At 44.4% G+C, this 22500-nt stretch overlaps 1 protein-coding gene across 3 annotated transcripts in view; it reads right to left on the reverse strand.

Moving 5' to 3' along the window:
• LOC142749966 (PH and SEC7 domain-containing protein 4-like) overlaps positions 1-22207 on the reverse strand; it is a 63332-nt gene extending 41125 nt beyond the window's left edge. The window contains exons 1-2 of one of the 3 annotated variants that reach the window (XM_075858606.1): positions 21749-22207; positions 972-1134 (exon numbers count right to left, since the gene is read on the reverse strand). The gene's annotated coding sequence lies outside the window, so the exon portion shown is untranslated. The other 2 variants (XM_075858604.1, XM_075858605.1) reach the window with 2 other exon arrangements.
• Positions 22208-22500: the final 293 nt, after the last annotated feature.

A 22500-nucleotide genomic window follows, 5' to 3' on the forward strand; every position in this document is an offset into this window, starting at 1 on the left:
AATATAAGTCCCAAAACATGAAATAATATAGACATATTTGGTATCGCCACGACCGTAACAACCTGTACAACAAATGTATAACATTATTTATGATGATCGGTGTATGGTGTAAAAAAAAACAACTTAAAACTGCTGCGGAACTGCTTTTTTCTGCATTTTCACCAAAATAAAAATGTATAGAAATTAAACGATAATGTATTTGTACCAAAAAATGGTACGTACATAAAGTACAACTCGTCCCGCAAAAAACAAAGTCTCACACAACTACGTCGTACAAAAAATAAAAGCGTTATGAGCGTCGGGATGCAAAGAGGGAAATGTAAAAAAAATTGCTCTGTCCTCAAGGCCAAAATTGGCCTTGTCCTTAAGGGGTTAAAGGATCTGCTGCTGCTGTCTCGGTGCCAGATACGTTGAGTCCATGTGTTAATGACTCAGGGCTGTTTGGCGGCATGAGGGAAACATGCGTAATATTAGACTAGTGGTTTTAAGGTTATAACAGGTGTGTGTGTAGATATAACTATATCTGAACTTAAAACAGCAATTTCCCTATCCCTGATGGAAAATATATTATATACACACAGGCATAATGCATCTAAACTAGTGGAGAGAAACAGTGGAGTAGTTGTCCAAAGCAAGTAGTCAGATCGACCTCCTTCAGTTTCCAACCTGGCATAGAGAAGTGACCGCAGGAATCTGGGTGCGATGGTCAACGGCTCCTCTTCTTTCCTGCACTTTATACATGAGACCCTTTATCTGCAGCCCGCTGCGGTGACCTCTGGCAGCTTCAGTAAATGTGTAACAGGAAACGTTCAAGTTCAACCTTCAAGCTGCGCTACATTATATAACTCTCTCCCTGGTAACAGAAATAATACTCGCCCCCAGAAAAGTCACAACAATACCGGGTGTACTGACACAACCCCTGATCTACTGACCAGAAATGACAGGCCACTGAGGCCGGACATGTAACTCACAGGATGGGGTTTCTTCCATCACTTTTGATGATGCGGTATCAGCAGATTGTCCAGCTGCATGGGCCGAGAGATTCAGTGTCAATATATTGGGTGAACGCAGTGCGATACTTTCATAGCACGCTATTCAGGAGACATACTTGCCAACGTACTTGTGCCAATAGGTCTGTAAGACAAAATTACAGGAGCCATGCTGTATACGGTGTGTGAATAACCAGTCCTCCCCCACTGGATACAATGGGAAAACTCGAATATTCTGTTACACTTTCTGGATGACCATGGTGACAAACATGGTGACGCCTGCTCGAGTGAGCACAGTAAATATCCATAAAATCGATCTATCAAATAAAAACTGTAACACAAAAGAAATTGTTAACATACCTAAGAAGGTCATACGAGATTAGAAAACATGGCTGCTCTGTTCTAGAAACATGCGCTGTGCCTGGTAGTGCAGCTCAGGCCCATTCACTTGAATAGTGAATGGGCCTGAGCTGATCGCTGGGTGTGTTACATGGGTGTGATGATCGGGAACGAGTATTTGAAAACGCGCTCATTCACCGGATCGCCGGTCCGTATTCAGGTATGTACGTGGGTGTCTATGCAATATAACGTCATTTTTCTACTCAGGATCTTTTTAGACCAAATACGTGAATGAAAACATCCCTCTGCCCACACGAGACACATAAGAGGGAACGTACGATCAATTTTCTTCTGCTGTAACTTGTCTCTTCAGCTCCCGCTCTGAATCACCGATGCACTTGCTAAACTGGAAATTACTGCAGTGCGAGACAGTGTTTGTGTCTTGATTTAAGGCCTACCGTCCTGGGGCTAGATTTGTGGGGACTTCCTGGGATTGTCATGGCAGACAATTTCTTTATAAGCACTGGCAATGTGTGAGTTATTCACGCTTATTTAGTGCTGGACGGGCCTTAGCTTTGCAACAGGTTGTAAAGAGACAAGGGGCTACATTCAAATCTAATTATCTACACAAAGATCTCACAGTGCCACAGCTGTTCACACCTGGTATTGAAGCTCAGCTCCGTTCACTTCAATAGAGATGAACTGCAATACCAGATACAACCCCTGGACAAGCGTGGCGCTGTTTATGGAAGAAATCAGTCATGTTTTTCTAATCCTCTACAATCTCTAAGAGATGATAAGACTATCTATCAATGTTTCTTTAGTGGTTCACTGTTGTTTGGTATTGTACTTGGTCCATGATACCCGCCCTGATAGCTGGTACAGCCATGTGAAAATTGCCACGAGTATATTGGGTATAAATCAGTAGACAAACAGAAATGCCGCTTTGACTTTTGTCTGTCAGGGGAAGGTGTTAAATGTGATGTAAATGGGCAGTAGCGTTATAAAGGCTGCTAGAGCTGTTCCACCCAGTCTACTTCTTCCACATGAACAGGAAAACCTCAGTTTGGTTATTATATATACAGCTCTACCATGCAAATCCTCACCACACTGGGTTACCACAATGTACAGGTGTGCAAGGCAGGAAGCCGATGTCATTCAGTAGAAGAGGCTTAGAAATCCTCCAGAATAGACTGGTAAAACATGCTGAGATGTGTAGTTCTACAAAATAAAAACGCCCATTATATAACCATTCACCTCCCCGCTCCTCTTCTCCCCTCAGAATGACGCGGCTCATACAGTGTGCTGACACCAGGCAGCCTCAGGACGTTGTATGTGACGCTGCACTGATGACGTTGAGTGCTCCTCCACATATAAGGCCCTGACGCTGCTCGGCATCAGTACGCTGTATGAGCTCAGCATGCTGAGGAAACCTACGGCGGCCCGGAGGGGAGAAGAGGAGCGGTGAGGTGAGTATAACTTTTTATTTTTATATTATTACTGATTAGAAAGGGGAATGGATGGCGTGCGGCCGCAATCGTTGCATCACAATTGTGGCGCACAGTTCGTGGAAAGATGTGACACATTTGTTGAGAGGCGTTCGCCTCTTAATAAAAGTGTTGCCTCTTTTTCCAAATTTCTTTATATTTAGGCCCCATGGACACGAACGTGCTTTTGCGGCCGCAATTCCCCCGAAGATCCACGGGAGAATTGTGGCCTCATTCATTTCTATGGGACAATGCACACGACCATAGTTTCCACGCGGCTTGTACAGGTGAAGCACATTGAAACCATCTGCTTCATCTATACAAGCCGAGCACCCAGAAACCGGCAATTCTAGTAAAGCTGCCAGCTGTTTTATTGCATGGCACACTACCGCAGAACAGCCGCAAAGTATATGTACACCCTTAACCTGACCACTCTATCCCCAGCTCTCCCACAATCCCAGCTCTCCAATATGTCAGAGCACCAGACCAACCCTTCCCCACCTCTTCCATATACCAGAAAACCCTTTCGGAGTTCTCCTTTAACCAGTATACTCCTTTAGCATTACCACGTGTCAGGCCACTCCAGTACGGAAATAGAAAGTGTGGCATGCTCCAGCGCGCGCTGTATTATAAAGCTATTCTCCCCTAGAAGTATTGCTTAGAGGAGGGAATACGGTGCCTCATGGAGCATCAACATGGCTTGCCTACGGGTCCATATTCCAGGCCAAAGGTCATGCACCGCTGTACATAGGGCAAAAACATTTAGTGCCAGTTATGTAAAGATATTGAACAAATACAGCTTACCTAAGGAAAATGAAGTACTCACAAGGATGAAGGAATCGCTCTACTAGTGATCACTATGGCGAGTTCTAGCGCTCTGTATGCAAGGAACAAGTGCACCCAGTAGAGGAAGGGACTGTCCAAACTCGGACTCCTATACTGTGCGTTACCACACGGACCACAGCAGTGAGACAACAGAATGAGGTCTTGTCCTGCGGTCTCATGGGTTACAGTCCCTGGACTGAAAGACGTTCTAGTATCTGGCAAAAAGGAACGGTGTCATCTTACTGGAGCCAGTGGGACGCTTTCTAGTTGATATCTACAGAGGTAAAGAGGACCTGATGACTGTGTAAAACATATTGTCCGTCAGCAGCCAGCTATGTAGCGGGCGTCAATCTGACAGGAAACCAGCTCACCTCCAGAGGAAGTGCATCATCCTCAGCGCTCATGATTCTGCCAGGTACAGGAAATCTATGCACTTAGAAAGGGAAGACGGTCTGTGACTTCATGTTTCCACATTCAGCACAGTACTGCCTGGCAATATAATAAAGCCTTAGTGATTCATACTGCCCGGCACAGGGTTCACTGAGGTCCCTAATGTTCACTTTACAGTTCTAAATAGGAAATCAGTCGAAGCAAAAATCTAAAATACAGCTCTGCCCCAGTTTTCACAAGAAAAGGTTCACCTCTACAAGGACATGGGCAGATGACAGCGATCCGCTGTATTCTGAGGGGAACCCAGCATCAAGTGTTCAAATTCCATACAGCACCACCACAGGAGGAATGAAGCATTACACGTTGCCCATTGAGATCAGTGGGTTGTCTGTGTAATGAGTGAATGGATGTACTGTGTCCTGCAAAAGAAGAGTTGCTACTGTAGTCAATCTTTGCTATGGCTAACACACGGGGTCCTTAATGTGAGACCCTCTTTATTATCTTAGGGCTCATTCACACGAACGTGAATCTCGTCCGTGTGACGGACGTTAAAACAACGGCCGTCACACGGACACATGTATTTCAATAGGGCCGTTGTTTCAACTGAGCGTGTGAACGGTCCATGGAAAAATAGGACATGTCCTATTTTACTGTGTGTCACAGATCCCTCGATAAGACTCTAGTCTGTGGGGGATCCGTGACAACGCGTCCTGCAAGGGTCCACCTCAGACGTGGAAAACGGCAAGTTTTCACGTCCGAGGTGGGCTAAGTTCGTGTGAATGTAGCCTTAAATAGGGTATTTTAATAAGGAGTTTAATATTTTATTGTATCTGAAGCTCCGCATTTAGGGTCACTTCACTAGATTAAGAAATATTTTTATATTGGGCCCGGTTCACATCACGTTAGTGATGTATGCCGAGAAAAGCTTCCAGTGTACATGCTAAAGGTATCCATAGGGCTTAAAACTGACAGAAGTCCAAAAAATTTCCTTTTGGTCTCAGTTGGGCCAGTATATGTCGATATACCAGAAAAAAAAGAAAGATGTGGAATAGCATAGAAGACTACGCTATCCCATACAGAAGGTATACAAAAATAAAAAATATGCTGTGCGATATGCGGTTTTGGTTTTTACAATGGGAGCCTATAGACGATGTATCCCACTGTATGCCTATACAGTGGGATACGTTGCAGCCTTCTATCAGATGTAGAGGTCAAGAGCTTTTCCCGGTGAATAAGTCCAACGACCTTTTACAATCTTAAGTGATTCGAGAAATAGGAACAGACTTTGCAGCGAAAACCGCGTTGGAATCGGTGATAAAAAAAAAACAGCCCAAATCTATCCTCATTGATTTTAACGGACCTGTTTTTCCTGGGCGGTTTTTAGACCGCTGGAAGAACAAAAAAGCGTAATGCCCTATCTTGGAAGGGTTTCCGCCTCTGAACTTCCATTGAGACCAATGAGAGGCAAAAAAAACAAAAAACGTGCTGCTCGTTTGGAGCGTGTTCTGCATTTGATTAAGGCCTCTAAGCACACGACGGAGTGTTGTTTACTGTCCACAAACACAGATCCGTAGTCATCCGCAAATACGGTCCGTAGTGCATCCGTATTTAGGGATCTGTAAAAAAAAAAGGGAGGCTACAATGGATGTCGCCAACATCTCCCAACCACTTCACAAAGGTCACATGATCGCTCATGCGTGATTTTCTTGGGGAATCCCTTGACGTCGCATAGCAACGCATCTGCAATTACGGACGGCCACGGATGCCCATAGACTTCTATGGGCGAATCCGTGCCGCAAATGCGGACAAGAATAGGACATGTTCTATAGTTTGCGGATCATTTCTACGGCCCAGAAACACAAGTAAATATACAGAAGAGTGTACATGGAATATAGAAATGAATAGGTCCACAGATTATCCGTAATTACGGATAAAAACTACGGTTGTGCGCATGGGGCCTAAAGGAGTTTTCCATAATCATAACTTTTCACCTATCCACAGGATAGGTGGTGATCATTTTCTGATCGCTGGGGGCCCCACCACTGGGAACCCCACTGATCATGAGAATGAGGGTCCCGAACCCCCTGTTTATCCTCATTGCCTGAAGGAACTTTGAGGCAGACTTTTTTCTGCTTTGCAAATTACACCGTCTGCACATACCCTTAGGCGAATGATTTGCTGATGACTTGCGGATCCGTATTTGCGGTCAGCAAAAAAACGAAAACGGTCATGTTACAGATCTGGGTCTATTAAATGGTCAGCTTATGTGAGGACACTAAAGAGGAAACATCAGATGACTAAGGCGAAAGCATCAATACAACCTAAACAGCTTTGGACCTGTCAATCCCTGGGAGTGCTTAGTGCACATTAGTGTTACAGCCGCCTGTTCATTCAGAATCAGCTTAAGCCTCTCCTAAAGGAGCAGTAACCACCCTTCCCACTGACTCAGAAGCCAGGACTGTGATACACCTTTAAGAGCTATTGTCTATGGATTTCATTCCCTCCTCTATTTCCAGACCTGAGCTATCCATACAAGAGTATCCTCCTACCTGACCTCTTTCCTAGTCTTCCACGGTCTGTCACCCTTCACTGGATACTGAAGTCGTCCAAGCAGTGGAGACGGACCTGAGCGGATGAGATCCAGGTGCTGTGAGGCTGCCGGATGATGAGAGTTGGGCTCCCAGCAGTCTTGTGGGCAGGAAGCTAGCACACTGCCTGCTGTTCTTGGCAAGCTGGCGGCCTGGCCGAGCACAATGTTCAGGGTGAAAGGGGAAGTGGCATTTCTTTCAATTGGATGTAAAAGGAAAATAAGAGGCCTGTGTAGGCGACTCAAGGTAGACGTGCAGAGTTTTAGTCAGATCCACCGTCACCAGCACCACTGGAGTTAAACACCAAGAAAAAATATGTTCTTGAATTCATTCCAATATTATTAATCAGCAAATAAATTCATATTAAGATCAGTTTAACCCGTCGAGGACGCAGCTATTTTCTGCCTTGAAGCAACAGCGATTCTTTTTTTGTAGTGTTTTTGCGTCACTGCGTTCCCAGAGCCATACGTTAACGTTTTCATTCTTCCGTCTTTGTAGCCGTACGAGGGCTTGTGTTTATTGCGGGACAAGTGTTTTTTTTTTTAATGGCACCCTTTTGGGGTACATTCAATGTATTGAAAAAAATTTGTTGTGCCGTATACGTGATATATCTTTATTCGATGCGATGATGGCGATATCAAATGTATATAGTTCTTTTTAGGTTTTGCTACTTTTGCTCACAAAAAAAAACACTATAAAGGAAAAAACATAATAAATATCATTTGCTTTTGTGTCGACGTAGTCCCATCAATTTCTGTTGAGGATTTTCACGGCAGATGTCACTCAATGTAGAGGGGTGAAATCAGCAGTGAATCAGCAGCAAAATCTGCACGTTACACATGCAGATTTTTCGGTCCCGTGTGGACTTCTAATGACTGTGGAATAAGAGTCAGCGAGATCGTATATCTCCATAGAATCGCAACATGCAATGCTCGACAGTTCCTGCTCTAGCCATACTCTCAGGGTATGTTCACACGCACTGTTTTCAGACGCCGTTTTACTCCTCGAATTACGCCTGAATAAAACGGCTCCATTACGCCTACAAACATCTGCCCATGGCTTGCAATGGGTTTTACGATGTTCTGTTCAGACGAGGTGTAATTTTACGCGTCGCTGTCAAAAGACGGGGCGTATAAAGACGCCTGCGTCAAAGAAGTGCATTTCACTTCTTTGGACGTTTTTGGAGCTGTCTTTCATTGACTCCATTGAAAAACAGCTCCAATTATGTCCGTAATGGACGCCGCGAAAAACGCGAGTACTTGCAAAAACGTCTGAAATTCAGGAGCTGTTTTCGCCTGAAAACAGCTCCGTATTTTGAGCCGTTTTTTGTTAAGCATGTGAACATAGCCTAAGAGTAATACTAATATGGTACAATCCATCTAGAAGTTATCTGATATACATCGACCCTGGAACCCCTGCAAAGAAGCACAGCCTTCGAGCTATTAAAGGGGTTGTCCAGTCATAAGAAATTGATGGCCGATCCTCAAGATAGGCCATCAATATCTGATCAGTGGGGTCTGACTACCGTCGATCAGCTGTTCTGAAGGGGCCGGTCATACCTTATCTCGCACTGTGAATTGCCGATACGCTTGTAACGACGGTTCACAGTATCACAGCCTTCACTCTTCAAGTGAGGCCTCATACACACACCCGTAGCCGTGTGCACCATCCTTGATTACGGGCACGGATGGCCACGGACTGTCACCTGCATTTGCGGGCCGTGTTCCCATTATAAAGTATAGGAGCACGGTCCACAAATTAAAAAAAATAGGACATTTTTTGCGGGTCATTTCTACGGCCCGGAAACTTACCCGTAAATATACGGGAAGGTGTCCGTGGGCCATAGAAATGAATGGATCCGTATGTTTATCTGCAATTATGGATCCGTAATTATGGATAAAAATTACGGTCGTGTGCTTGGGGCCTGAAATGGAGAAGGCTGTAATGTAATACTACGAACTGCCGCTACCAGTGTTTCGGCGATTCCCAGTACGAGCAGTGGGAGGGGTGAAGGGGAAGCAGTGCCGGATCCCTTTCAAAACTGATCGGCGGAGGTGCTGAAAGTTAGACCCCCACTGATCAGACATTGCTGGACTATACGGAGGATAGGCCAATAATTTATTTTGACTGGACAACCCCTTTAAAGAGGATCTGTCACCTCCCTTGACATGTCTGTTTTAGTAAATACTTGCATACCCCATAAAATAACAATTCTGAAGCATCTTTGCTTAGAGCGCTGTGTTGTGCTGTTCCTCTGTTATTCCTTCTGGACATGTAAGAGTCAAGTGAGAACAGAGTGTTACCCTTCCTCTTGTCAAGAGAGGTGGGTTCCTACACAGCCCGACATTGACAGCAATGATTGGACAATGTCAGACTGTAAGCACTTGCTCCTTTGACAGGATAAATGATAACACACACACAGTTGTCATCAGATGTATACATTGCTAGAAGTAATAAGGGTGTATTCCCAGGAGTAAGTTTTGTTGCAGTTTTTAAAGTGAGTGTTATAATTGTGGCAAAACCTTGTGGTTTTGCCTCCATTACGAAAAATTTGGCAAACACCCAGAGAAAACAAAACATCTCATGTAAACACACGTTTATTTCTTCTAGAAATGTATACATCCGATGACAACTGGGTGTTACCGTTTCCCTTGTGAAAGGGGCGTGTCCTTACACATACTAAAGTTGTCCAATCAGTGCTGCCAGTGTCAGACTGTGTAGGAACAAACCTCTATTGACAAAGGGAAAGGTAACCCCCAGTTCTCAACTCATTTATACATTTTCAGGAGGAATAACAGAGGAACAGCACAACACAAAGTTCTAAGAATAGATGCTCCAGAAATAGTTCGTTTATGGAGAAGTATATACTAAAACAGAAGAGCTGACCACTTTGTGTTCTTAATAAATGGATGTAGAGCTAATCTCCAGCATCAGACCATCCAGAATTGCAGGAATAATATCTCCTTCCCTTCTAATCCATATAAAACTGTAGACTGATTCAGAATACATATTACCTTTAACCCATTTCCGCCCAATCACGTACAGTTACGTCATCAGCGCTAATGTGTTAGCGCCTTCTCACGTAACTGTACAGAAGCTGAGCCAGCACCATCACCAGCGGGTATCAGCTGTATATTACAGCTGACATTCCGCTGTAACGGCCAGGACTGAAGCTAGCCTCCGATCCTGCCGATTAACCCCTTAGATGCAGAGATCAAAAGCGATCGCTGCATCTATTTGGTTTCTAGCCTGTCGGCACCCCTGAGCCACGGTCACCGTTATGCCGGTGGTTGCTATGGCAACCGGAGGGCTAACAATGACATCCTGGTCTGCCAAGTACAGAAGCCTTTTAGGCCCCGCCTGGAGGCGGGGCCTAAAAGGCTTACTATCAGGGCCAAGAAGATGGCCTGCACCATCATCCGCGGGTGTGAGCTGTTTGTTACAGCTGACACCATGATGTAACGTTGCTAGCATCCGATCCGGCCGATTAACCCCTTAAATGCAGCGATCAAAAGTGATCACTGCATCTAGGTGGCTAGATCGCACCCGATGGTTGCTATGGCAACGATCGGCACCCGCGGAGGTGCCGATGGTTGCTATGGCAACTGGAGGCCTAACAATGGCCTCCTGGTCTACCTAGTACGGAAGCCTATTAGGTCCCGCCCGGAGGCGAAGCCTAATAGGCTTTCTGTCAGTGAATAACGGACAGGTCTAATACACTGAACTGTAGGTAGTGCAGGGTATTAGAATAGCGATCAGATTTTCATGCCTTCAAGTTCCTTAGTCGGCCAAAAAAATAAATAATAGAAAGTTAATAAAAATGTTGTCAAAAAGTTTCAAGTTAAAAAAACAATAACTGCCTTTTTCCCGTAAGTCTTTTATTATAGGAAAAAACTGAAAACATTAAAAAAAGTACACATAATTGGTATCGCCGCCTCCGTAATGACCCAAATTATAAAAGATATCACAATATTTTCCCCGCACAGTGAACACAGTAAAAAAAATAAAAAACAATTCCAGAATCGCTGTTTTTTGGTCACCACCCCTCCCAAAACAGAATACAAAGTGATCAAAATGTTGCATGTACCCCAAAATTGTACCAAGAAAAACTAAAGCCCGTCGTGCAAAAAACCAGACCTACCGCAGCTTTTTTGACGGAAAAATAAAAAACGTATGGCTCTCAGAATATGGTGATACAAAAAGTTTAAAAAAAAGTGATTTTGTTGTGCAAACGCTGTAAAATATAAAAAAAACTATATACATATGGTATCGCCGTAATGGTATCGACCCGGAGAATAAAGTAAATATGTCATTTCTAGCGAAGGAGAACACCGTTGACAGATTGTCCTGCAACAAATAAGCCCTCACACGGCTCCGGTGGTGAAAAAATAAAAAAGTTCTGGCTCTCAGAATATGGCAATGCAAAATGTGCAGAGCATTCCAAAAGCGGATAAGATCGGGCACCATTTATAAGTGCGACACCGGCCACACATTTGCGGATTATTATTCATTTACCGCATTATTATACCCTCTTAGGCCTCATGCACACAAACTTATTTTTTTGCTCCCCGTAAATACTGGCGTAAATACGGGTCCTTGGTCACACGTATTCGGCCCGTATTGCACCAGTATTTATGAACCCGTGCTCTAATCGGCAGCCCCTTCTCTCTATCAATGCAGGATAAAGAGAAGGGGCATCCCGTTCCGAGGTAAAAGTAAAAGAAATTCATACTTACCCGGCCGTTGTCTTGGTGATGCGTCCCTCTTTCGACATCCAGCCCGACCTCCTTGGATGACGCTGCAGTCCATGTGACCGCTGCAGCCTGTGATTGGCGTCATCCCGGGAGGCCAGACTGGAGGAAGAAGCAGGGAGTTCTGGGTAAGTATGAACTTCTATTTTTTTTTACACGTTTATTTATATTGTGATCGGAAGTCACTGTCCCTGGTGCTGAAAGAGTTACTGCCGATCAGTTAACTCTTTCAGCACCCTGGACAGTGACTATTTACTGACGTCGCCTAGCAATGCTCCCGTAATTACGGGATCCCCACAGACTTCTATGGGCCTGCACGTGCCGTAAATTACGGCCTAAAATAGGACATGTTCTATATTTTTCAACGGCGTACCCGTGGCCAATAGAAGTCTATGGGCCCGTAATTACGGGCGTTTTTACGTTCGTGTGCATGGGGCCTTAGGCTGGGTTCACACAGAGTTTTTTGCAGGCGGAAATTCTGCCTCAAAATTCAGTTTGGACGTTTGAGGCAGATTTTCCTCTCCCTGCACGCCGATCTTCGCAGCGTTTTTCACCCGCGGCTGTTCAGGGCCGCGGGCATAAAACGTCACAAAATAGTCTTTCTCTGCCTCCCATTGATGTCAATGGGAGGTCAGAGGCATAAACGCCCGAAAATAGAGAATGTCCCTTCTTTCTCCCGTGAGACGGTTTCACCGCTCGCGAGAAAAAGACGCCTCCCATTGCAATCAATGGGAGGCATTTTCGGGCCGTGTTTGACGAGTTTTGCGGGCGAGGTTTCCGCGTCATAAAACTCGTCAAAAAAACTCAGTGTGAACATAGCCTAATTATACGCTGATGTACTCCGCACAGATTACATATACCCCCCACATAAACTGAAATACCAGCAATACCCCAAACAGAACTTCCAAGTAAAATCTGCGCTCCAAAAGCCAAATGGCGCACCCTCCCTTCTGAACCCTACAGCATGCCCAAATAGCAGTTTACCTCCACATATATGGCATCGCCATACCTGGGAGAACCCGCTTAGTTTACGAGGTATTTGTCTGCAGTGGCACAAACTAGGCCCCAGATATTGGGCACTAAAATGGCATATCAGTAGAAAATTGCCATTTTCACATTGCACCATCCGCTGAGCGTTCATTTCTAATAAATTAAAAAAAAACAAAAAACTGTGGGGTCAAAATGCTCACTACACCCCTTAAAAAAATGCCTTGAGGGGTGCAGTTTCCAAAATACAGGTCACTACTTGGGGTTTATTTGGGGTTTATTTTACTATTTTTCCTCAGAGCCCTGCAATTGTGGGTTACTACTGCGAAAATTGTGCTCTTTCACTCCTAAGCCCTGTCATATGTCCATGCAAATGATAAATGCCTTGAGGGTTATCTTTTCCAAAATGGGGTCTCTACTGTACTTTGGTACCTCATGGGCTCTGCAAACGTGACATGGCGCCCGTACACCAATCCACCAAAATCTGAGCCAAATGGTGCTCCTTCTATTTTGCGCTCTATCATGTGCCTAAACAACAGTTTAGGGCCACACATGGGGTATTGCCGTTTTTTTCTAATATTACCCCTCGTGAATATAACAAATTGGGAGCTAAAACTACATATTTTTGGAAAAAATTTAATTGTTCATTGTCACTGCTTAATTCTAATAAAATCTAGGAAACCCTGTGGGGTCAAAATGCTCACTACACCCCTATATGAATGCCCTGAGAGGTGTAGTTTCCAAAATGGAGTCACTTCTCAGGGGTTTCTACTGTACTGGTACCTCAGGGGCTCTGCAAATGCGACATGGCGCCTTAAAACAAATCAAGCAAATTCTACATGCCAAGAAGCGCTCCTTTCTTCTGAGCCCTGCCGTGGGTCTAAACAGCAGTTTATAACCACACATGGGGTATTGCCGTGCTCAGGAGAAATTGCTTTACAAATTTTGGTGTGCTTTTTCTCCTTTATTCCTTGTAAAAATTTGAAATTTCTATTTATTTATTTTTTTCATTTTACAGACTAATTCAAATAAATTTAGCAACAAAAAAACCTGTGGGGTCAAAATGCTAACTATATCCCTAGATACATTCCTTCATGGGTTTAGTTTCCAAAATTGGGTCACTATTGGGGGCTTTCCACTGTTTTGCCACCACAAGACCTCTTCAAACCTGACATGGTGCCTAACATATTCTAAAAAAAAAAAGGAGGCGCCCCAAAATCCACTAGGTGCTCCTTTGCTTCTGAGGTCTGTGTTTCAGTCCATTAGAACACTAGGGCCACATGTGGGATATTTCTAAAAACTGAATCTGGAAAAATAAATATTGAGTTGCGTTTCTCTGTTAAAACTTTGTGTTACAGAAAAAAACGTGTTACAAATAAATTTTGGCAAAAAAAATGAAATTTGTCAATTTCACCTCTACTTTGCTTTATTTCCTGTGAAGCGCCTGAAGGGTTGAAACACTTTCTGAATGCTGTTTTGAATCCTTTGAGGGGTGCAGTTTCTAAAATGGGGTGTTTTATTGGGGTTTCAATTATATGGGCCCCTCAAAGCCACTTCAGAACTGAACTGGTCCTTGTAAAAATAGCCTTTTGAAATTTTCTTTCAAATGTGAGAAATTGCTGCTAAAGTTCTAAGCCTTGCAACGTACTAGAAAAATAAAAGGACGTTCAAAAATGATGCAAACAAAGTAGACATATGGAATACATGAAATAGTAACTATTTTGTGTAGTATTACTGTCTGTTTTACAAGTAGATACATTTAAATTGAGAAAAATCATAAGTTTACTGTTCACAAATAAGCAATGAATTTATCTACCACATTTTTCCTCTAACATAAAGTCCAATATGTCACAAGAAAACAATCTCAGAATCGCTTGGATAGGTAAAAAGCATTCCGAAGTTATTACCACATAAAGTGACATGTCAGAATTGAAAAAATGGGGCTGGTCCCGAAGGCCAAAATGAGCTTGGTCCTGAGGAGGTTAAAAACTGAACAGGACTTCTAACCGACTGCCGTAAGAAATAGTAGGACAGTACCCGTAAATTTGTCTAATAATGACTCACCAATCCATATCATATTCACTACTGCAAAGCATCTGGCAAAATGGTAAAAATAGTACCGGCCGTTGTAAGATCTTCATTTATGGCGGCTGATGAATAGTCCTCATACAAGTCTGACCACTATAGATATATGAGATGTGCATTACACACAGCAGCTGGGGCAGAGCTCTATACAGTCACTCCTTTGTTCATGCACAGGGCAGGCTCCACGTTACTATGGAAGTAATTGGATTCTGTCCGGAAAACCACATACAATCCTAGTATCAGACCCCAAGCCCATACAAGATCAGACTGTAGCTTCCGGTCTCAATAGAACATGCTGGTGCCTGGATCTCAAGTAGACGTAATGCTGGAAGCACCAGCATCATACGTACTAGGACATGTAGCAACAACATTCACATTATATATGTATGTATATATCTCTCAGGTAGATGTGCTGACAGATATTGAAATAATCTCTATCAGCAGTCCATTAAAGCCACCGCTCCCCCGACCGCAGCATTAGTCATGGAGATCGATCATGCCAGGACCTCAGACTACTGCTTCCACATAGTGGCAATACGGGAAGAGAAGTAGTCTATACTATGCGGACTCCTTTAATCAGACGGCCACACAGAGTTAGAGGGCACAGATAGTGATGTGATTCACCAGGGTCTTCCTGGCCGCTCTTTACTGTAGCCAGGAGCCGGTAAAGGATAAAATGATGGAATGGAGAAGAGGCAAGTGGTTATTATTTTTATGCCCCCACCAGTGCTTATTAATATATACCGACGCGGGAACCAGAAAGACAGTCCAGTCCTCGGATGATGGCAGCAGAAGGGAATTTGATTTTCTCGCAGTACCGCAGACTTTGGCTACGCATCTGTCACCCATAGACTATAATGGCAGATGTTTAGCGGATACGTAATGAAAAGCTATTGAAAATCTCAGGACCTATCCGTTTAACGGATGATCTGTCACCATTCTAAAAAACGTATAAATTTAACGAATACGTTTTTTTACTGACCTTTGCGGGATGGAATAGGGTTGTCTACTACGCTATTCCATACTTCTTTTTTTGCGTTAAACTGACATATACTGGCAAAAGTATGTAAAGTATGGGTGCTATATTTGGGTTATTCCCTAGTATAATCCTATATCGAGAAGACACTTTATTACCAGATTGATAAGGGAGTGATTCCAATATTAATAATATATAAAGGAATTGCAAGTTTTCGCAGTTTACTTATAGAAAAGCCGCCACTTTCGCTAGTTACACAATGCCCCCAGATAGCAAGAGACCTTCTTATTTACTGCATGTAATGGAGACAATCCTAAACTACTCCCAATTATTATATATTGTACAAGACACAAGTTAAGATGATCTGAATCAGATCCTAAAAATGCCATTTCCACCTGTCTATGATCACCAGATATAAGGGACTTATGGTGAAAGTCACTATGACACAACCCCACCCCCGACACGTGTTTCCTGTCACACTCCATGTACAACGCTTCCTGTGTGTGCGCCGGATACTACCACGTACATAAGGAAAGATCGCTACAAATGCCTCACATTCTGCCTAATAAGCATCGCTGGCGTCTGTCATGATAACCTCAGGATGGAATGTAAAGGGAAGTCCTAAATGGCACATCAGATAAAGTCGGAATATTATTTATACACGGATACAGTCACTGTCCAAGGGTAAATATAGAGCTAGGAGAATCCCCCAATACTCAATGTGGGGGCACGGTGCTGCGTGGCCAGGTACATTTATACCTCAATCTACTCTGGAGGAGGTGACAACCTTTCTGAGCCCATATCATGTTCAGTGCAGCGAGTGGTCTCCTCCTCCATTACCCAGATGGTGCCACGCTGGAGGTATGAAACTCAATGCTGCCACATGCACTCTTTGATGGACTTTCTTAAAGGAGTTGTCTCATGGAGATAACCCCTGTCCATATGCCCTATTAAGGAATCTGGGTGTCATAGAAGAGGGACCCCTGCTCAGGACCCCCCCCCCCCCCCCAATGTGCCTGTAAGGGCAGCTGCCGCTCTGGTGGACACAACGCGTCCTTGCATTAGACGGACGGCCGTTCATTGGAATGGCCGGCATGTAATACCATATCTGCCCTGCAGTGGTCGTGGCCCATGTTCGGCTGGCTGTGGCTACCCCCTGGGATAACCGCTCATCCCTGGAGGGTAGAGAAGCTTCTTTTTAAAAAGAGTTGTCTTCATGAGATGACCCTTTAAATGCTACATATCCTGCTGCTTATTAGGACTGCAAAGTTGTTTTTTCCACATTCGGACAAACGCGTCTAATGCATTTTTAGGGCATATTTATCCAAAAATGTTCCTGCTTAAAGGGGTTTTCCAATAAACACATGGATAACGATGGGAAGAACTGGGGAACAAAAGTCCCACAAAGTGCTCCATGAGAATGAAGTGTTGGTGCACATGCCCGGGTAGTGCTCAATTCTATGGGACTTCCTGAACTGCTGTCTCCGACATCTCCATAGAAATGAATGGAGCTCTGGTCGAGCATGTGCTCCCGCGCTCCTTTCTCAGGGAGTACTTCGGGGGACTTATGTTTCCCTCATCGCTGGGAGTCCCAACGATCACACACCTGCCCCCTATCCTGTGCATAGGAGATACATGTGTTTGTGGGAAAACCCCTTTGAAGCTGGCTAGTCCCCTGCTATACTGTGGCCCCCCATGGTCTATTGTTCAGTTAAAATACTCTTAGATTATTCGTCATGGAGCCACAAACAAGAGGAAATAATATAAACCCACACATACATCTCACGGATTGTGCTGTCAAGCAGATCACTAAAGGGTCAAATACTGTGATAAGGAGCGTCCACATACGGCGTAAACACTGCGGAATTTCTTTCTGGACGGAATCTCGCATCATAATACAGTAGCAGCAAAGTGGATGAGATTTAACAAATATCCGCACGCTGCGGAGCGAGCTCCTGCCTCTGATGATGACCATATTACAAAGAAATCTCAAGCACTCCTCTGGTCAATATGCAAAGAAATGTATTATTATTCGGATAAGGCAATATATAGCGATGCGTAACGTTTCGGCCCTTGTCTATCTCTGCAAGTAAACGCAGAAGCAATATCTACATTAAAGCGAGCTGGGAATATTTTTTGTCACATTCGTAGAAAACATTTTCTTTTTGCTTTTCAAATGAATCTCATATAGATATTTATAGTCATTTACAATAATCCAGGATGAATAAAAGAGGGTCTGGTGAGGTCCTGGAAATACACAATCTATGACCTGAATGAGGCTCAGGATGATATAATGGTCAGACTACATAACTGAATAGAATATTTCTATCACTATAAATAGCGTAGTCTCCCTTGGAACGTAAATTAGTACTGCATATATCTGGAACGCTGGTTAAGTAGGTAACACCATCAAAATACATAGGAACGGGTGTGTGCACTCTTAAGTAGGGCGTCGGTTTGGCGCCAGAAGACAGACAAAAATCTCACTGATCATGTGACCGTCACGTGAGCACTGACCTCCCAGCATCTTGTTGTGTATGTGGACGCCATGATCAGCCAGACATCCGCCGGAAGTACGCGCATGCGCATAGAGGATTGCGTCCGTAGTAGTGCTGCGAAGCGTGAGTGTTGGCGCCTGCGCACATCGAACAAAAGGGATCGCCTGAGTACTGAAAAACTGGGTCCTGGAGAGAGGAGGATTTAGGAACCCTACCCATAGCACCCAAATCACTCGCAGAGTGCCACAGATTTGATCTACTATGATGCTGACCAATCAGTGCAAGGCAGCTTGAGGGTAGTTCACGCCCTGTTGGCTAACTACAGCAAATTAGCATATAGGGAGCCAACGCAAAACTGGACCATATCTCTGAAAGGGTGGTGTCAGAGAAAAAAAACAAAAAACACCGCTGGAATCAGAGAGGCAGAGCTATTCAGGTCCGCTCAACCCACATGGGCTTGCGAACTGCGGAATTGCAAACGGAAAATCCGCAGCGGAATAAAATAGCAGCAAATGGGTATGATTGAACAAATGTCATCCACACACTGCGGAAAAATTCAATCCAGAAATGTTATTTCCGCAGCACGTCAATTATTGCTATGGAAATTGGACGGATTTCCTGCGTTTTTCTCATGTACTGCGTCATTTGGTGCGGAAACGCTGCCGAATTTCTTACAGGGGGTGGAAATGACATCACAGGAAGAAGAAATATCCCCATCGCACAGCCCTGAAAAAAAAAAACGCACCAAAAACCAAGAAATTGTGAGGATTTTCCACAGCGGATTGTCTGCTAGTTGAGGCGTAAATGTTGCAGAAATTTTCTGCGGCAAATCCGTTACGTGTGGTCAAGTCCTATGACCTGGTGACAAGTCCTCTTTAATGGCAGTGATGAATGTTGTGACAAATTTATCAAAGAAGGGAACATGCAGTCAATAAAGTAGTCTAGATGTACCTTATAAATATTACGCCACTTTTGATAAATCTAGGCCGCAGCGTGTTTTCCTACAAGTCTATGACACACAGATTAATAATGTACGTGAATCACTACAGAAACAATGCTACAGCACGCTATACATAATAATACTTGATGCCCACCCTATTATACCCAGTGTAACAATGAATGGCTGTACGGCGGCATTTGCTCTGACATCTTTGGTCACGGACAGATCTTCTCATCTTCAGATTGAGCAAAATAGAAATTGCCTCTTACTCAGAAGAAGATGACAAAAGATCCTTTAGTGTATGTTAAAAATGTAGAAACCTTTTTTGTAATATCGTATTTCTAGGCTGAGATCAGATGACTCGCAACTACAAGCCCAAAGCCTGAGGCTGCACTACTGAGAGATTCAGATGACAACATTGCCGCCTCTTATTTCAGTCAGGTGGAGAGTTGTCATGTTGTGGATTCAAATCACTGTCATGGCGGAGCCAAGCGTTCCATGGTTTCATCTCAATGGACTCTGTGTGGAATACTACAAATAATCGTCCGCCCGCAGCTTCCCTCCGCGATTATCGTCAGGGTGGCGACACTCTAAGGGCTCGTCCACACGTAACAGATTTTCTGCAGAAAAGGAGTATTTTTACTGCGGAAAATAGTGCAGATTTTTGTTGCGTTTTTTTCAAGGGCTGTGTGATGCTGAATTTCTTCTTCCTTTTATGTCATTTCCACCCCTGTAATAAATTCTGCCGCGTTTCCGCAGCAAATTACGCAGCACATCAGAAAAGCGCAGTAAACCAGTCCACTTTCCACAGAAATAATTGACGTGCCGCGGAAATAAAGTTACGCACCGCAGGTGAATTTCTGGACTGAATTTTTCCACAGCGTGTGGCGAGATTCGTCCAATCACACCCACTTTGCTGCTACTGTATTCCGCTGTGTATTTTCCGTCCACGATTCCAGAAGGAAAATACGCAGCAATTCCGATACATATATAAATTGCAAACTTGCATGTTATATTCTATCCGCGATTGTAGGAAGTTGGGGGTGGGCTCTAAATTGGATTTCAGCGAAAAACGCAAAATACATCTAAAAGGGCTGGTTATTTGCGATCACGAAATCGCAGATCTATGACATGGTATTGTCACTAGTGATAACATGCGATCCCAGAGAGTAACATTGCATGCGATGAAGCACACACATTAGATTATCCAGCGCATTTATAGTGGTCGAGTCTTATCACGCTTAGGGTATGTTCACACGCAGTGAGCAAAATACGTCTGAAATTACGGTTTAGACGTTTTTTTTTTAACAATTCGCGTTTTTTACAGCCGTTTTTGGAGCTGTTTTTCAATAAAGTCAATGAAAAACGCCTACAAAAACATCCCAAGAAGTGACATGCACTTCTTTTGACGAGCCGTCATTTTACGCGCCGTATTTTGACAGCGACGCGTAAAATAAAGGCTCGTGGGAACAGAACATCGTAATTCCCATTGAAAGCAATGGGCAGATGTTTGTAGGCGTATTAGGGGCGTTTTTTCAGGCGTAGTTCGGGGCGTAAACCGCCTGAATTACGTCTGAAAACAGTGCGTGTGAACATACCCTTACCCTAATGTAAAATGTAAATTTCCAGATATATGGCTTTGAAACTAGTGCCAGGTTTCAGTACAGTTCAGTACGGGCATTACCCACTTCCCTGGCATTGATCGTCCTGGTGCGGATTCTTATGACAAGTGTTTGTTTTCCATGATTCCAGCAGCGGAACGTAACCTTGTGTGACATTGTTCTTACAATTCTCTCTAGATTCCTCTTCACCTCCTGAGCTCACTATATGATCTGCGTTATCCGGCCGCTCACTCTTATACCGCGCTCATCCAAGGTGCCTCATTACAGAAACGTATTGGTAAATACAGGTCCTTCTCTAAGAGATCCGCCCTGGCGATCAGGTACATGGCAGCTATTGACATAAACAGGCAACCATGTAATACACAGCCAAGATGAGCAGCAGCAATAGAGACCCCCCATCAGGGCAGACGACCCCCTGCTGTGACTTCCATACGATAATATCTTAGAAGACACGCTGTCCGTCTGGTGAATATTTACGTCCATGCTTTGCTGGAACTGTCACTGGAATTCGTTAACGCGACCTTTCATGTTCCAAGATATAAACTTGCGCTAAATTCTCGGGCATCCGTGCGCCGGTAATATTCTGCTCATCGTCTGAGCCTCGTCTAAAGGAATCATGGAGGCGATCAGGAGATACCACTAAGGGTCAATGCACATGATGCGTATTACATGCGTTTTTTTACCCTGCAAATTTCTTGCGGTTTTGCTGCGTCTTTTCCGCAGCAAAATACGCAACGTCTGCATGGCGACAATCTGCGCCTATACTCTGTTAGAGCATATAGACTTCATAGAGGGGGGTCCCATGCTCAGGACCCCTCCTTCCTGTATACGGCATAACTGGTGTATACGTACCAATGATTGAAGAGTCAAATAGACAAGATACATGTAAACAGAGTTCCCTCACAACAGTGTCCCCCCCAAGATGAGCACTAATAATTATACCCTATATAACAGACTAGAGTCCTATATACATATTATGTCACAATTTACAAACAAACCACATGGAAAAGACTGAAAGTCACCGTATCTAGAGTGTAAGCTCTTGCAGCCAGTCTGCACCCATATCATGACAGGTCAATAATACTTATGAGAGGTCTATCAGACTGACTACACTACAAGTGCCAGCATGCCCGCCAGCCGTCCAGCACCACTTACCTAGACTGGTGAGGAGACCCCATGTTATTCCTGCTCTGCCCTCCTACGTGATAACGACGAGTCACTGTGAGGAATGTGACATGTAGTAATCGCAGGGAGGTTACAGGGTCACTCACCCATGTCCTGTGATCTCCCGGGCACAACGTTCACACAGGTGCAGGTCCCCGCGTCTCCAGTGGGGGGCGCTCTCCTCAATGCCGCATAGGCGCTGTATGTGCTGACACTGGGTCAGGGCCTCACCCTCCGGTGCATGGAGGAAAGCGAATGCCTGAGATCTTCTTCCTTGTTCTACAGATCATGGAGTAATGTGTGTTTACCGGAAATAATAAAAAAAAAAAGCAGGCAGGTCTCACATTACAGCCGGGCGGCAGGGACAGCCTCATGAGTAATGGCGGAGCGTCACACAGCGAGCAGCAGAGGTCACCACAGCAAAGGCGGGTGAGGAAAGTGGAAGCTGTAGCCCTGCTGTGTAACCCGCTGTCCCTGCTGTGTAACCCGCTATCCCTGCTGTGTAACCCGCTATCCCTGCTGTGTAACCCGCTGTCCCTGCTGCCTGAGGGTCACACAATGCCAGGACTTCTCACCCGGATATCAACAGTGTACAAGCCCGAGATGCCTAAGAAATGTGTGACTACCACAGATCATGTTTTACAGCAGTGTGCCAGCCTGAGATTCCCCATAACAGTGTGCCAACCACAGACCATGTATCACAACAGTGTGCCAGCCTGAGATTCCCCATAACAGTGTACCAGCCTGAGATTCCCCATAACAGTGTACCAGTCTGAGATACCGCACAACAGTGTGCCAGCCTGAGATTCCCCATAAGAGTGTGCCAGCCTGAGATACCCCACAACTGTGTGCCAGCCTG

The sequence above is a fragment of the Rhinoderma darwinii genome, chromosome 3 (assembly GCF_050947455.1).
Source record: "Rhinoderma darwinii isolate aRhiDar2 chromosome 3, aRhiDar2.hap1, whole genome shotgun sequence".
Lineage (NCBI taxonomy): Eukaryota > Metazoa > Chordata > Amphibia > Anura > Rhinodermatidae > Rhinoderma > Rhinoderma darwinii.